The 17170-nt window shown below is 43.7% G+C and overlaps 1 non-coding gene and 1 pseudogene across 1 annotated transcript; both read right to left on the reverse strand.

The window, feature by feature from the left end:
- Nucleotides 1-8803: 8803 nt before the first annotated feature.
- LOC141417015 (U6 spliceosomal RNA) lies at nucleotides 8804-8905 on the reverse strand. Its single transcript, XR_012441649.1, has one exon. It is a non-coding gene; the product is annotated as a U6 spliceosomal RNA (small nuclear RNA).
- A 2060-nt stretch (nucleotides 8906-10965) lies between these two features.
- Nucleotides 10966-15062, reverse strand: LOC141416092 (zinc finger translocation-associated protein-like; annotated as a pseudogene).
- Nucleotides 15063-17170: the final 2108 nt, after the last annotated feature.

Raw genomic sequence — 17170 nt, forward strand, 5'->3', positions numbered from 1 at the left:
GTAACTGAGGGATTACTAACCAGATCATGAGGAAGGAGGACAGTGTTTAAGGGTCCTACATGTAGGTACACTGAAAATTGACAGGCTTTGTACAGTAGTGGCAGAAATCACAATCTCTTTAATATACAAGACGAGGACAAACTGGCATCTAGTTACAACACACATTGTAATTCCTTCTTGTCCATGAGAATAAAGTACACATTGAATGGGGTAGATACAACATGAACACTTTCAGAAGTCACAAACATCTTGTGCATGTAAGAACAGTATGTTTCCTTATAAAGAAAAAGAAAACACCATACAAAAAGAATGGGCATCTTTAAATGTATGAATATTAATGGTCAGGTTTCAAGATTGTCAAAATAGAAACTCTCAGGATTATTTTGGCTCTTTCAAGGAATGGTGTGTAACTAACTGCTCCTAGATATGATTGCCTGCAGTTGGCTTCAGGAAAAAATCAATAGCATAGAAAAGGAAAGTTGCTTGATTAAAGAGGCTAAGGAGAAGAACAAAGCAAACTAATGAATGCCCAGGTTACTGGCACCTAGCACTATGGTGGGTTGAAGGGAATTCTCCCCTTGGAGGAGTTAAAGTTGACAGAGAAAGAATCACAGCATAGTAAAGAAGACTGCACATTGAAGGAAAAGAGTGAATGAACAGGTGATCTGAAGTCTGTACAATGAGGTAGCTCTGGAGAACAAATTTATTGAAGGTCAGAGCAAACCTTGATTGCTATAGTCAAGAGCCATCTGGAGAAAGGTCCTATTGTTAGGGAATGAACTGCCCTTGGGATCACCAGCCCCAGCAGAATCACACTGCAGGGTCCCTATGTACAAGCAACCTTTCTGCACTTACTGAGATACAATGGCCATGTGAACCATTTGTGGCTATTGGGGAGTGTCTCTGACACAAACACCCATACAGTTTTATGCTTCATGGGCTGTGAGAGAAATGGAGTGCAGTACAGCCAATCAGCAACACTGCCCTCTGCATTGTGATGCCAGGCCAGATGTGGATTTTTTCTCAAAGGAGTTGGACCAGGAGATCTGCTTGGGAGGAGACTAGATAATCACTCACTCCCAACAAGCCTCAGATCCAATACAGAATTGAGAGCTTCATTTGTTCTCTGTACCCTTGGTGAATTCCAGCAATGCATGGAGGTTTGGGCTTTGGTAATATTCCTAAGCACACAGTCTGAAAAGGTTCAGGGTACATTTACACCTGCATGGAATGTGCACCTTCTGTCATACCTTGGTTGGCAAGAAGTGTGCCCTGCAAGCTGACATATGCCACAGCTGAATATGGAACCTAAAAGACTCCAGAGAGAAAATGCCTCAGCTGTCACATCAGTATTTTACTAACATGTTCAGTGAAAAAGGTGACTTGCAGTCTACAGCCTGCTGTAGCTCATTTGGTGACATCTGAGACAAATTAGAAGCACTTGCATGAGAGACTGACAATTTCCCTTGCAGATTCCAACCTTACAAGACCTGGGTGAAATGTTATCACCCAGAGGAATTTTGGCTAGTTTATTTTTCCCTATCTATTCTTTTATCTTTATTAGTGATTTATCATAGTTTTTCTTTTATTTGTTTGTTTGTTCGAAAAGCAGGATAGTTTTCAAGATTGAAAGTATAAAGAAGAGTAGATCCACCAGAGATGGGAGGGGTCCCAAGAGAGGCTGCCCCTTCCTTTTATCTCATTTCATTATTTTTTTTCTATAACTGGTCTTTTCCTCCTCTCTGTCATGTTCCCTTCTGCATTTTATCCCCTTTTATAATTTGTATTTTTAAAAAATTTTTCCTTTGCATTCTACTTTGTGTTTTTTGTCTATTTACTCTTCAGTGATTCTTCTTCCCCTTTCTGGTCCTGGGGATCAAAAAGAGGGCTCTTTTTTCCCATTAGGCCGGTGTTCTACCTAAGAGATATTCAACCAGCTCAGCTGAGAGTAATTTACCCCAAAGAGGTCACAACCCAGTCTCATTGGTACTCTGGTGTATGCTTTAAACTAAGGGAAATCCTAGGTACTTGGGAGGCAGAGATTGAAAGATCTTTGTCATCCAAGCTTTATGGGGAATCACAAAAATGAAGGCCACACAGCAGGCCATCCTGGGGATAAAGCAAAAGTCTACCTCAAAAATAGCCAGTGCAAAAGGACTGGGGCATGGCTCAAGTGGAAGAGCGCTGCCTAGGAGGCATCACTGGACTCTGCATTGGGAAGAGATGCCAGATGCATATTTTTTCTCAAAGGTGTGGGAGGCCCTGAGTTCAACCCCCAGTACTGCCCCAAACCAGCAACAAAACAATAAAAACCAGTGGGGATGTAACACCTAGCTGTATCAGAACTTTCAGCAAAACTGGAGCAGCACATATCAGAATCACTTTCAAGTAAAATATTGAAAGAAACAGTGTCCATGGAATACACACCACCTAAAAGTGTTTTCCATGCCCATTGTAGGACTTACCTCAGATCATGTTCACCACATATTCTCTGTTCTATATCACACAATCCTAAATTACCAGAGGGACTCCACTCTTGGGAGACATAGGAGAACATGAGTTTCCCAGGCATTCACATAGAATGCCTTTTGTCACGATTCACTAATCACAGCTGAGAAGCCACAGGGAGATTATACAACAAAGTCCAACTGGAATTAAAAGAACACTAGAAAACAAACCAATCCTCCAATACACATAAGAGAACAAGGGGTATTTATCCCAACAGATAGCAATGTATATGCAGCAATCATATACAAGAAATATGCACCTTTTAAAATTCGTAATTCTATAAGAATGAATTCCAAGCATATTGAAATGGATGAAGTGCCAGATTAAGAATTCAAAAGATATTTTTTAAGGATTAATGAACTCTAGGAGAATGCAAAGAAATAACGGAAGACCATGTTGTACATGAAACAGAAATTCTAGAAGGAAATAGAGATTTTGAGAAAGAACCAAAGAGAAGTCTTGGAAAACAAAAACTGTGTCAGTCAAATAAAACTGCAGTGCAAAGCCACAGCAATAGAGAAGATCAAGAAGAACAAAGAAGCCAGGTGCCAGTGGCTCAGGCGTGTAATCCTAGCTATTGAGGAGGCAGAGATCGGAGGATTTTGGTTCTAAGCCAGCCAGGGAAAATAGTTCATCAGATCCTATCTTGAAAAAACTCATCACAAACAAGGGGCTGGTGCAGTGGCTCAAGGTGTAGGCCCTGAGTTCAAGTCCCCAGTACTGCAATAATTTTTTTAAAAAGAGCATAGAATATCAAAGATAAAAGATAAGTCTGATGAACTATCACATTCTGACCGTGACAAAGAGAAAATGGAAGAAACAATGAACATAACATACTGGATATCTTTGACGCCATTCAAAGACCACAGTTGCATGCAATCATAATATATGACAGAGAAGAGTTATAAGATAAAGAAACAGAAATCCTATCCCATGAAATAATAGCTGACATTTCCCCTAATCTTTGTGAGATTACAGATTTTGTTGTTTCAGATTTGTATTGACTGAATGATTGCTGGTAGTGGAGTTTGAACTCAGAGCCCCAAAATTGCTAGGCAGGCACTCTACCACTTGGAGACACTGCACCAGACCTCCCCAAAACTTGGGAAAGACTTGGACATCCAGGCAAAGGAGTCATTTAGAACCCCAGGAGCTGATGCTTCCCCTTCTGTCACCCCTGTTCTTCCCCACCTACTTTTTTGTGGTAATGGGGCTTGAACATGGGGCCTTCACCTTCAGGCAGCCCACCAGCTCTATTTTTGTGATGTGTTTTTTGAGACAGTGTCTTGCAACTATTTGCCTGTGCTGGCTTAGAACCATAATTCTCCTGATCTCTGCCTTCTGAATAGCAAGGAATACAGCCATGGACCACAGGCACTTGGCACTTCTCCCATTTTTGATATACGTCTAGAGAACTATTTGCTCAGGGATCGCTTGGAATTGAAATCCTCCTGATAGCTGCCTCCTGAGTAACTAGGATTATAAGGTGTCAGCGACCTGTACAAGGCTTGTGTTTATGTTTTTGAGGTTTTTTCTTTTTGGGGGGAGTACTGAGGTTTGAATTCAGGTCTTTTCACTTGCAATACAGATGCTCTATTGCTCTGGTTATTTTGGAGATGGGATTGCGATTCTAAACCAGTCCAAACAGTTGGAGACCCTGTCTCAAAAAATCCCATCACAAAAGGGCTGAAGTGTGGAGTGGCTAAGGTGTAGGCCCTGAATTCAAATCCCAGCATCACAAAAAAAGAAAAAAGAGCATCACAGCATGTGACTAAAGAATACAACAAATAACAAAGGAACACAAGATTGAAAGGAAAAAGTCTGTAATGAAAGTGAAGACGGCAGACTAGTACCATCCACCAATCATCTAGCATCTCTAGGAGATAAATGTTTTAATTGAAGAAAATAATTTTTCAAATATTACTGGAAAAGTAAGTACTTCATTGACATCCAGAATGTGTCTTACTATGTAGCCCAAACTGGCCTAGAACTCGTGTTCTTCCTGTCTCTGCCTTCCAAGTTCTGAGATTATAGATGTGCACTACCATGCATGACTCCTAAATGATACATTTGCTTGATGATTGCTGGTGCAAAACTCTGAGAAACACTGTGATTCTTGCCAGTTGACACTCTTTGGCACCATCGTCCTCTCTGTCATTGACTCATATATTCCATCTTGGGTCATCATTTGTAGGTAGTGATGTTGTCTCTTCTTTCCAATATTTATGCAATTTTTTTCTTCTTCTTCCCTTATAGCACAACGCACAGCTTACAGGTCAGTGTGAAAAGAGCAGAAACAGCAGTGAGTGTCCTTGGGTTCTTCCTGATCCTAAAATGCATGTAAGTTTCTCCATTCAGCATGCTGTGTACTAGTTTCCTGGTACTTAGGTAAGCAAGTCCCTTTTTATTCTGTGTTCCGAAGAGGCCTTTTAAAACTCAACAGAAATTACATTTTAGAAAACACATTTTTTCCAAGAATGGAGTAATCAAGGTATTTTTTGTTGGTGGGTAGTATAAGTCCTATCATAGGTTTTCTCATGCTGAGCCCCTTGTCATTAATAAGATTAACCACCCCCTGTCAGTCATGATAAACACTGTGTTAACACACATTTGTCCTTGACTAGGAAATTTTTACCCTGCATTTTACAATATTGCATTGCATACATAGCTGAAATAGCTCTACATCCCCCTTAATCTCCTTTTTTCTTTGTAGGACTGGGGTTTGAACTCGGCTTCATGCTTGCAAAGTAGGCACTCTTCCACATGAGGGACACCTTTAGTCTATTTTACTCTGGTTATTTTAGAGATGGGGGGTCTCATGAACTATTTGCCCAGGCTTTCCTCAAACCTCAATCCTCCTGCTGTCAGCTTCCAAAGTAGCTAGGATACAAGTGTGAGTCACTGACACCCAGCTTCATAAACATTTTCTTTGGCGGTGCTAAGGTTTGAACTCAGGGCCTGGAGCTTGCTAGGCAGTCACTTGACCACTTGAACCATACCCCCCAGCCCTTTTTGTGTGTGTTGGGTAATTTTGAGATAGAGTCTCCTAAACTATTTGCCCAGGGCCTCGGACCTTGATCATAGCTAGGATTATAGATGTAAGCCACCAGTATCTGGCATTATTTTCTTGATAAAATGTTTTGATAAATAAATGGAAATCTGGACTGATGGAGTTGCTCAAGTGGTAGACTGCCTGCCTAGCAAGCATGAAGTCTTGAGTTCAAACCCCAGTATCACCAAACAAAGAAAAAAAGCTTTATATTCCCTCAAAGTACTATTTTAGGAAAAAATGTTAATTACTTAAATTATCAGTTAATTCTACGTATTGTTAATTAATTTTATGATTTATTGTTGAAACAATATACCTATATAATAATATACTTTGCATGAAGAACATATAAACCCCACAGAATGGGAGAAAATATGCACCAGCTACACATCAGATATAGGATTAGTACCCAGAATATACAAAGAGTTAAAAAAAAAAGTTAAACACCAAAATAACAAATAATCCATTTAATAAATGGGGAAATGAATTAGATAGTTCTCAGAAGTACAAATGGTTAATAAACACATGAATAAATTTTCAGCATCCTTAGCCATAAAGGAAATGCAAATCAAAACCACACTGAGATTCCATCTCACCCCAGTCAGAATGGCTATCATTAAGAAACAAACATCAACAAATGCTGGTGAGGATGCAGGGAAAAACAGAACCCTCAAACACTGTGGGTGAGAATGTAAATTATTGCAGCCACTATGGACATCAGTATGGAAGTTCATCAAAAATTTACAACCAGCTGGGCACCAGTGGTTCATGCCTGTAATCCTAGCTACTCAAGGGGCAGAGATCGGGATCGTGGTTCAAAGCCAGTCTGGTCATACAATTCAAAAGACCCTATCTCAAAAAATATCACAAAAAAGTAGGGCCGGTCAAGTGTGGCTCAAGGTATAGGCCCTGACTTAAAACCCTGACACCACACAAAAAAATTTACAACTGGATCTCTATACCATTTGGGTATATAGCTGAAGGAGTGTAAATCAACATATAAGAGTATAAGTCAGCTTTCATGTTTATTGCAGCTGTCTTCACAATAGCCATGTTTTAGAATCAGCTTCCAGACCCAGCAATCAATGAGTGGATAAAGAAAATGTGGTACATACACACAATGGAGTATTATTCAATCGTAAAGAAGAATGAAATTATGCTATTAGCAGGAAAATGGATGGACCTGGAGGTCACATGTTGAGCGACATAAGACAAGCCCAAAGAGCCAAGTGTCATGTTTTCACTCATGCGGAATCTAGACACAAAACTGACGATGATGATGATGGGGAGGAGGAAGCATGAGTGTAAAAGGGAGTCTGGGAAGTGGGAATCAGGAGGAAGAGAGTGGGGAAGGGAGAAAGACTGTATGGGGGTATAAAAATGATCAAAGTACTTATAAACACACACACACACACACACACACACACACACACATATATATGTATATGTGTATATATACATTCATGTAGAGGTGGAATAATGAAACCCACCAAATACTATTTGGGAAAGGGGATGGAGAGAGGAGGGTTATGGGAATATTATGAACTTGTTCAAAGTACACTGTACTCATGTATAGAATTATCACAATGAAACCTCCTTGTACTGTTAATCTATCGTAATAAAAAATGAGAAAAAAATCAGATTTGAACAGCTATTCCTTTCCTAGGATTTGTGATTTTCAGCATTTCAATCTATATAATACTTTTGCTTTGAAATTAAAAGTTTTCTTATGTCCTAACAAAGGTCAGTTTTGTTTGTTTGTTTGATTGTTTTGTGGTACTGGGGTTTGAACTCTGGACCTCACACTTGCTAGGCAGGCACTCTACCACTTGAACCACTTCACCAACTATGTGTTGCTTATTTTCAAGATGGTTTCTGGCGATCTATTTACTCAGGTCTGGCTTCAAACCATGATTCCCTCTGATCTTCTCCTCCTGAGTGGCTAGGATTACAGATGAACCACTGCCACTTAGCTGAAGCTCAACATCTGAAAAAGGTGTATGTTTGCCTGAAAAACCATTTATTCTCTGTCTTATAAGGTATCTAACTATATCTAGAACTAAAGTCTGAATACTGTTAACTATACAAAATTCCATCAAGATGAGCTGGCAATGTAGCTCAGTGTGCACAAGGCCCTGGATTTGACCCCCAGCACTACAAAGTAAATATAAATAAATAAACCCATCACTCTGAAAATTGGATTTCTGAATTTTGGCTTAAAATTTGCAAGTACAGGACTGGAGGCATGGTTCAAGAAGTAGAATGCATGACCTTGAGTTCAAACATCAATACTGCCAAAAAATTAGCAACTATAATAATTTATGTATTGATTATTTATGTATTTACAACTCATTGAAGTTGTGTTGATTATATATTAGCTGATATTCTAAGGAAATAGTTATAGAGATTTTAAAAAATTTATGCTGGTTGGTACAGTGCTCTGCTACCCAGTATAAATATCATTATTTGCATGCCTGTAGGTTTGTGTGGCTTTTTAAAGTTCAGTATACATTTAAAAACTGAAAGATTTCCTTACATCCAAAATAATCAGACTGTGCGTGCAGATTAAATTGATTATGCCTCAATGTCATGCAGACCTATCATTCAAACTATAATCAACATGTTCTCTGTTGTCTAAAAGACACAAGAATGACTGGTTTATTTAAATGACAATCCAATCATTTTTTCCAGTGAAAGTGACAGTAAAGTCTATTAAGAAAGGATTACACATCCAGGCACCCATGGATCATGCCTGTAATCCTAGCTACTTGGGAGGCTGAGATCAGGAGTGTCATAGTTCAAGCCAGCGCAGGCAAATAATTTGAGCGACCCCCCCACCCCCAAAATAACCAGAGCAAAATGGACTGGAGGTGTGGCTCAAAGTGTAGAGCACCTGTTTTACAAGCACAAGCTGAGTTCAAACACTAGTCCTACCAAAAGAAAAAAAAGTAATACACTTCCAATAGGCTGAAAGCAGGTCATCTCTAGAGTGAGAATGAGGGTGGTCAACAACCCAGTCCTATGTCATGTATAACATTTGATTGCCATGCCCTTGAATTTCTCCCCACTCTATTAACCACCCTGATACACTGATGTGAACAGACACTTTTCTACTGATTTTTGCTGATTGTCATTAAGCTTGTTCATTGATATTTTGTGCAAGGACTGTTATCTGGTGTTCCTTTCGTCACAGTATTGGAAATAGACACGTTTATAGACAGAAACCTGCATTGTTTAGTACTTTTCTCACATATGGAACGCTTCACTAAATTACATGTCCTCCTTGCACAGGGGCCATGCTAATCTCTGAATCATTCCAAGTTTAGCATATGTTCTGCTGAAGAGAACACTTCTGCAGCGTTTTGACATCTTCCTTCCTAGATCTCCTAGGCTTGCTTTTATGTTTATACCCTAAATCAGCAACATTACCCAGATCTCTGCAATAGAAGTTATGAACACCAGTAAGCAAGTTCCTAGAAAACACGTGAGAAATCCTTGACACTTCAACGTGAACCTTGAATTCTGGTAGACAGAGGTGTCTTCAGGGTTGGTTCAAGTAAACAAGTCCCATGGAGAGATACTGTGTGCTGTATGACAATGACACATTACATGGGCCACAAAGGAAATCTCTACTGTATAGGGACAATGATTGTGGAGCCCAGGATGAAATTTATGTCATGGTCATACAGGCTTAAGCTCACCTGTTTCTCCATGAAGAGAGACTTAAGGTTGATCCCACTGAATGGAATTTATAATTAGTTTAAAATAGCAATTTTTGTGTTTACATAGCAAACTACACATCATTTGTCCTGAAGCATGAATTCAGTCTTTCTCTGTCACTTAGGCAGTAAAAACATCCTGGGGCACATGAAGTGGGAGGAAGTGGGGAACACTTTCACTCCTTCCTCATTTGACAGGGAATTCTGAGACTTAAAAGTTGTGTGAATCATCCAAGATTACACAGCATTGAAGAGCCAGCCTTCCAATATAGGTCAGTTTTTTTTTTCATGGAACTGGGGTTTGAACTCAGGACTTTGCACCTGCAAAGCAGGTGCTCTACTGCTTGAGCCACACCTCCAGTCATTTACTCACCATCTTCCCTTCATACATCCACTGTTTTTCTTAAAAGTTTTGAGCCAGGTACCAGTGGCTCCTGCCTATAATCCTAGCTACTCAGGAGGTAGAGATCAAGAGGATCAGGGTTTGAAGTCAGCCCAGGAAAGTAGTTTGCAAGACCCTATCTCAAAAAAAAACCAACACAAAAAATGGCTGGTGGAGCGCCTCAGGTGTAGGCCCTGAGTTCAAACCTCAGTATCCACACCCCCAAAAAACTTTTTTGAGACAGGAACTCAGTATGTAGCCTAGGCTGGACTTGAAGACTCAGTCTTCCTACCTCCACCTTCCAAGTGCTGGTATTATAGGTGGGTGCTACCAAGCCTGCCCAAATCTCTAACTCTTGAATATTTCCATTACTGTTATCATTGGTTCTCTGTTTCTGTCTCTCTCATTGTCTCTTTTTCCCCAGAGTCTTCCCTAGCTCAGAAAGCATCAAGTCAAGGTAAATTCTTTGGAAGTATTCTTGCCTCCACTTTCTTTTTTCACACTCCATGTCAAATCCACCAGCAAGGCAAGGTTGGCTCTCTGTCCAAAGTGTATCTATAACCTGGCCCGTTCTCACTGCCTCTACTACTACCATCCTGGTTTAGGTGATCATCCTCATACATGGATGGTTTTCACAGTTTCTGAGCTGTTATCGCCACCTCCAGCCCTCCTCATCGACCCCGCATTCTCAATAACGATTGAAGTTGAGCCTTTCCTCCACTCAGAACTGTGGTATGGCTTCCTGTCCTACTTAGTAAATAATCAAACATTCTTACTGAGCCCCAAATCCTTATAGCTGGGTCCCCACTACTTCTCTGACTTCACTTTTCCCTTCTTTGGCCACTCTACTCTTGTGTCTTGAACTTCCATCCAACACACCAAGCATTTTCCTGTCTTGAGACTTTTGCCCATTCGCTACCCTCTTGCTGAAACATTCAGCTGTGGACATGTCTCCTCCTTTACTGCCTAAAACTTCTTGCCTGAATATCAGAGCTCAGTGCTAACTCTGCGGGAGGCCGCTGTGGCTTCTCGGAAAAGGTAGGGCCCCACGCGAGGACGTAGGGACGGGGCTGCGGGGCCCAGGGCGCTTCCCGCAGCGCATGGACGGGCTCACGCACCCAAGTGCACCCGGCGGCGCGGTGGCCGCACCCAATCCCAATCTCCGCCCCGCTGACCCTGCCAGCGGGGGATCGCGGGGGGCTATGGCTGCCAAGGCCGCCTGAAGTGCTGGTGGGGGACAAGAAGGTCCCCAGGCCAAGGGGCGAGCCGCGCCCCACTGGGCCCGCGAGCCGGCTACGCCCAACACCCTAGGCCTCCAGGATGGTGTGGCGCTCCTCGGGAGAGAAGTCCATGGAGAAGGGGTGACCTGCAGGATGTGCCGCTTGAAGGTGCTCACCTTGAGCGTGGCCAGCGCGCCCCCTCACACCGCGCACACCTGGCCGCGCCGGCCTCCGTCGTCGTCCATCAGGTAGGTGTCGCCCCGCCAGCGCGGCTGGTTGTTCCGCAGCTGCTCCCGGACTCCTGGCCGTCCCCATCATCCTCCTCTTCCTCGGCGGGCCGCTCCAACGGAGTCCCCGGAGATAACGGGACGTCTCCTGGGCCCTTGGGCGGGCAAGCTTGGATGCTGACCCCTCCTCCTCCTCCTCCTCCTCAGCCCCTTGGGCCCCCAGCCCCAGGTAGGCATCCCAGCTGTTGCTGATGACTTCCTCTCCCAGGGACTCCAGTGCAGGGAGTAGGGGTGCTTCTGGCGGAAGTGCCGCTTGATGGTGTGGAGCTTGAGGGTGGCCCGCAAGCTGCTGCACACCATGCCATGCCGGGCGGGGTTGACGTCCCGCAGGTTCTCCAGCCGCCAGTGGTCCTGGAAGTAGCGCCGGTGATCACAGCCAGGGATGCGACTCTTTCCAGGCCTCGAGACCTTGGCCTCACAATGGTTAGCCTATTTCCTGCCTGAAGATGCTGGTCCCCTGGCCCTGGAGAAGGGCAGGGGGCTCCTCCCCCAGGACCCCAATGCACCCCCGTCCAGCTGAAGATCTTGTCTGCCGCCGTCCTCCTCGGGCCTATGCAAGCTGATGGAAGCTTCCTCTATGACCCACTCCTAATGTAGTCTTGAAACAATCCATACATTATCTGCTAAGGGTGTGTACTAGCTATTTATGGGAACCCAAATGAGAAAGAACTAAAATGTACATAAACATGTTCACACAATAGACTACATGCAGCTTGTTTATATTTGCAATTAACAATTTCACATGCTTCAGGTCTCCACCTACACATCACCACCTTCAGAGTCCTTCTGAAAACCTCCCTGATTTAGTTTTTGCACTACACTGAGCTCCCAGAGTCCTGGGATTCTCTTATGATTCTGAACAAGTAGCAAAAAAAAAAAAAAAAAAACCCAAAAAACAAACAAACAAACAAAAAAAACCAAAACTCAAAGAGAAAACACACCCCAAACCAAAACAATTCTGTAAGGGCTGATACACAAATACCTACCAAGGCTATGTGGACAAAAAGAATCAGGTGACCAGGAGACAGTGGATCATATCTGTAATTCTAGCTACTTGGGAAGTTGACATTGGGAGGATGGAGATTCAAGGCGGGCCCAGGCAAAATGTCTGTGAGACCCTCTCTCCAAAATAACCAGAACAAATGGACTGAAGATGTGGCTCAAGTGATAGAAAGCCTGCTTTGTGAACACAAAGCCCTGAGTTCAAGCCCGTCTCACTGGACCAAAAAAATCAGGCAAACATAATAGCACCACAGGAAAATTAAAGTTCCATTAATGAACCCCTTAGAAATGGAGAAACAGGAAATAAAAAGGTACGAGAGAGACAGAATGAACACAATGGAGGAGATAACATACAAGAAATGAGAGTTTAATGATAAAGAAACAGAGCTGGAAGAGTAGCTCAGCGATAGGCCAGTTAACCAGCACTAGGACTAGGGCTTGATTGCACAGAACCACAAAAGGTAGGGGAGGGCAATCAAATAAATGTTTGAGGAAAGAAGAAAATGGTCAGGCACTGGTGGCTCATGCCTGTAATCCTAGCTACTCAGGAGGCAGAGATCAGGATTGCGGTTTAAAGGCAGCCCGGGTTAAAGTTTGCAAACCCCTAACTTGAAAAAATATCCAGCACAAAAAGGGCTGGTGACACTCTACTCAACCTAGCAAGCACAAGACCCTGAGTTCAAATCCAAGTACCACCCAGCAGATGGATTTAGAGGCCTGGCCCATGGCACGGATAGGAGAGTGCCTGCCTTGCATGTGTGAAGCCCGAGTTCACCCCAGTACCACAAACAAATAAACAGAAGACTGCTTTCCACGTATTTGCAGATCAAGGGGAGCATTAGGAACGCACCCCGTCCTGACGGCCCCTCCCACAGCCTGAAGCCACTAACACCTTCTTAAGAATTCGATGTGAAGGGGGCGGGGCTAAGTGGGAGAAATGTCTGCAAAATGTATACACATATGAAGAAATAAAAAAATCGATGTGAATGAAGAAATAAAAAAATCGATGTGAATTTTTCCGGGGGACACAATTCACCTCGTAACATGTACAAGCCTGCTGTAAATCCTACTCCACTCTCATCTTCCAAACTTCGCTATCCACCTGTTCTAGGAGGAGCTAGGTCCTCCCTCCCAAACTGCTGCCTTGAAGGTGTCAGTGTGACCTAGCTCAGCTATCCAGCGATGGATTGGTGCGATGGAAAGTCACTCAGGGCCTCAAGCCCCGCCCAATTGGAGGCACGGCACAAGGACTGCCCAGTCAGGCACGGATAAAGAAAGGGGCGGGCTTCAACGATCTTGGGCGGCTTTTGAACTCAACGCAGCTGTCAGAGAATACCTGGGAATTGTCTCCAGGCTTTCTCCTCTGTTGAGGATGTTCAGGTGGCTTTGTCACAGCCTCTGTGGCCTTGAGAAAGGTCCGACTCAAGCAGCTTAGAGGGAGGATGCCAGGCAACCTAAAACCAAGGATAGGACATGCAGGTCAGTGTCCTGAGGAGAAGGGAGGCAGTTTGTCACCATCGGTTTGCGTCTCCCCACTCCGCGCCACTGAGTCCTCCTGGAGGGCAGCTGGACCGGGGTGGCCTCTGGCTTTGGCGGTTTGGGGTCGCGACCTCTAGCGCCTTCAGGCTGTGGGAGGGGCCGTGAGGACAGGGCGCGTGCCTAACGCTCTCCCTACTTGAGACGACGTGGAGGTGAGCCGGCTTGTGGACATGGTAGGATCTGTGTTCATGCCACCCCAGGCTGCCTTCCTCCCGTTGGGTCCACCTCTTTTGCCCCCTGATCTGCAAATATGTGGAAAGCAGTCTTCAATACAACCCCACCACCTCCCAGTGCAGCGCTTCTGTGCTCTAACCCGAAATCTCTAAATATCCTCCTCCCAAGCCTCATTGCCCAACACCGGCTTCCCCTGTCCTCGGCATTATCAACTATGCTTTTGCTCATGGCTCAGTTCTCACACCCGCTATTTCACCCTTTTCCTTTTTCAAACGGCAGCCGTACAAGAGGACTCACGAACACATAGTGGGGTGACACAAACCGACGGTTACAAACTGCCTCCCTTCTCCTTCAGGACGCTGACCTGCATGTCCTGTCCTTGCTTCTAGGGTGCCCGGCGTCCTCCCTAGAATATGTTTGACTCTTAGAGTTCTGAAGTGATCAGAGGATGAGGAACAAGCAGCCGGACATCCTCAACAGAGGAGAAAGCTTGGAGCTAATTCCTAGAAGGTCCCTGCTGGTCAATTTCACTTAAAGACCCGAACTGCGTCATTAAAGCCCGCCCCTTTTCCTCGGTGTCGGTGTCTGATTGGTCACCCCACACGCCATGCTTCCAATTGGACAGGGCTCGAGGCCCTGACTGACGTTAGAGTGCACAATCCACACCCGCGTGGTTGGGAAAGATCACAATGGCATTTGTAACACTGCAGCTTATGGAGGGAAGACCTAGTTCGCCATAGAATCGGTGGACGACCCTGCTATTGAAGATGATAGCAGACTATGAATTAGTAAGAAGGCTCGTGTATGCTATGAGCAGAAATGTGTCCTGCCCCAGCAATTTGCGTTCATTTTTGTACACAGTATTGGCGGATAAGGGAAATACGTGTCAGAGGAACAATGTTACTTGTTTAAGGCAGTTTGAAGTTGTGCTTTTCTTTTTCTTTTTTTTTTTCGGCTGCACATCAAAGACTGGTAGTTGCGCTAAGAGCGGAATTCACCCAGGGCCTCCAAAAGCAGCACAAACCACACCGCTTCCTGCCCAGCTACAGGAACTGCCGCAACCAGCCTGGGGCTAACCTGGAACAGGAGGTCATCTATCAGCTGAAACTCTAACGTGACAAGACAGTAACTGTGGCCACATTTATGAGCTAATGTAAGCTTCCCGAGCACTTCCTTCTGCATCTTGCTGTCTTTTCTTTGTCACGACGACCCAGGCTTATTGCATCCGTTGCAATGGTACTTCAGACTGGACAATGCTTTCGACATATTTCCCTCCAATTGATAACTCAAAGAAATTCAGTTAATTGGGGGCTGGGCCCTAGTAGGATTCAGGTACTTTCCCTGTAACTGGAAGGTAAATAACATCGACAGTCAGAGAAAAACGTGAGAAGGAAGAGATCAAGATGACAACAACAAACCAAGGAGAGAGATCTCAGGAGAAACCATTCCATCCAAAACCTTGATGTTCGGGAATAATGAGGAAAATCAATGTATACTATGAAATGACACCCTTCAGAAGCTCATAGAGCTTTTTAGGGGACACTTAGATTTTCTCTGCTGCAACTAGATGAGAATAGAGTTGAATGACATGAAATTTCTCTAGCATTGCAAGCCTACACTGCTAGAAGAATTGGTATTTCATATTGAAGATTGCTTCTCCCTTGGGCTGTGCACGTGCATGAGGCCACAGCTGTCAAGAAATTTGTGAAATAGTTTTATACCTTTTTTGTTGTAAACCTCAATCATCGTGAAAAAACTCTCGGGAATTACTGTTGATACGTAAGTCTTGGATAATTTCTGGAAGGGCCATGCAGCTGATTTGTACAGTTGGTACTTGGCACAGGTAAGTAAGAGCAGTAGTAGCCTAGAGATTCCTTTTGAGTAGTGTAATGTGAAAGTAAATGTATGATCTGAGATTCTGGATTTGTGTATGTTTGTTGCCAGTAGCAAGGAAAGGAACAAAGATTCTGTTGGTGTCTGTACTGTGGGTCATTCAAAGAGTCAAGCCCTAAAACAGATCAAAGAAGGGTCCCTATATTAGAATGTGAGACTTGTCCCACGCTAGTACTCTAATTTCTGTGCAATTAGGTATTTTTGTGATAGGGTGTTATTATTTTCCTCCACTGGCTTTGAACTGCAATCCTTGTGATCTCTGTCTCTGCTGTAGCAAGGAGTACAGGTGTAAGAGTCCAGTGCTTGCCTCCTTCTAATACTCAATTACCCTGATAGGAGTCATGGTCAATGTCATGAGCAGGCATTTAAGAGGGAGAGCAGTGTCTGTACTCTAATATTTACTGTTTGATGCGTGCAGGTTTAATAGAACTATTAATGCCAGGAGAGTGGCATGATTCACAATGCAGACAGGTGCTCCTATGCTGCTGTTGCCCTGAACAATAATTCAATTCTACATCTCAGTGATGGTAAGCAAAGACCTGAATGTAGAGAAAAAGATCCTGATGACCAACTCATGGATGTCGAGTTTGGGCATCAGAATCATGGGGATTTCTCATGAATTGTATGAGATCCTGTGCTGTCTCACCCGATCTGACTCTATATACATGGTGTTTCAGGAGTCTGGGACCTATAAGGATGTGATCTTTATTCTCACCCAGGAGTGTTTTAGCAGGCACATTTGTGGCTATTTCTCAAATGCTAATAGAAACCCGATACTTTCCATAAATGCCCCCCACACTTAGACCTTGGAATGGAGATTTGGTCAGACCTTAGGTCATCATACCAGTTTGACAGCTTTCTGTCCTTCATCTCAGACAACACACCTCAGAACCTAAATATGCAAGCATCTGATGTATCTATAAAGATTAATATCAGGCAGAAAAGGAACTATGTGTGCTATGTCTCATGGGAACATTTCCAGGAATGCCATGGAATCGTATGAGTGTGCCATGGATAGAGGTCAACTGAAAAATCACTGGATGTCCATGTGGAGTGCAAGGGTCACACTGAAGTGGTTTAGTACTTTCCTAACCAGTATGAGGTCAAGTTCAAACCAAAGTACCATCCAAAGACATCAAAAGCTGTTTAGAACTGAGTGTGAGTGACAGAACCATGTGAGGATTTTATCCAAAACTGATATGGAGACCACAATGAGGAATCGGAAGTAACAGGATCACTAGTTTCAGGTAAGTGAGCTACATGGCGTGTTTTGCGATACCCTGGGCTACATTGAAAGATCCTGTATCAAAAATCAAAGTAGAATTCCAAGGTGTGTCAGGCCTACCATCCTAACTACGGGAGAGACAGAGTTCAGGATGACCATGGTGGAGGGCAGT

The sequence above is a fragment of the Castor canadensis genome, chromosome 14 (assembly GCF_047511655.1).
Source record: "Castor canadensis chromosome 14, mCasCan1.hap1v2, whole genome shotgun sequence".
In the NCBI taxonomy this organism is placed as follows: Eukaryota; Metazoa; Chordata; class Mammalia; order Rodentia; family Castoridae; genus Castor; species Castor canadensis.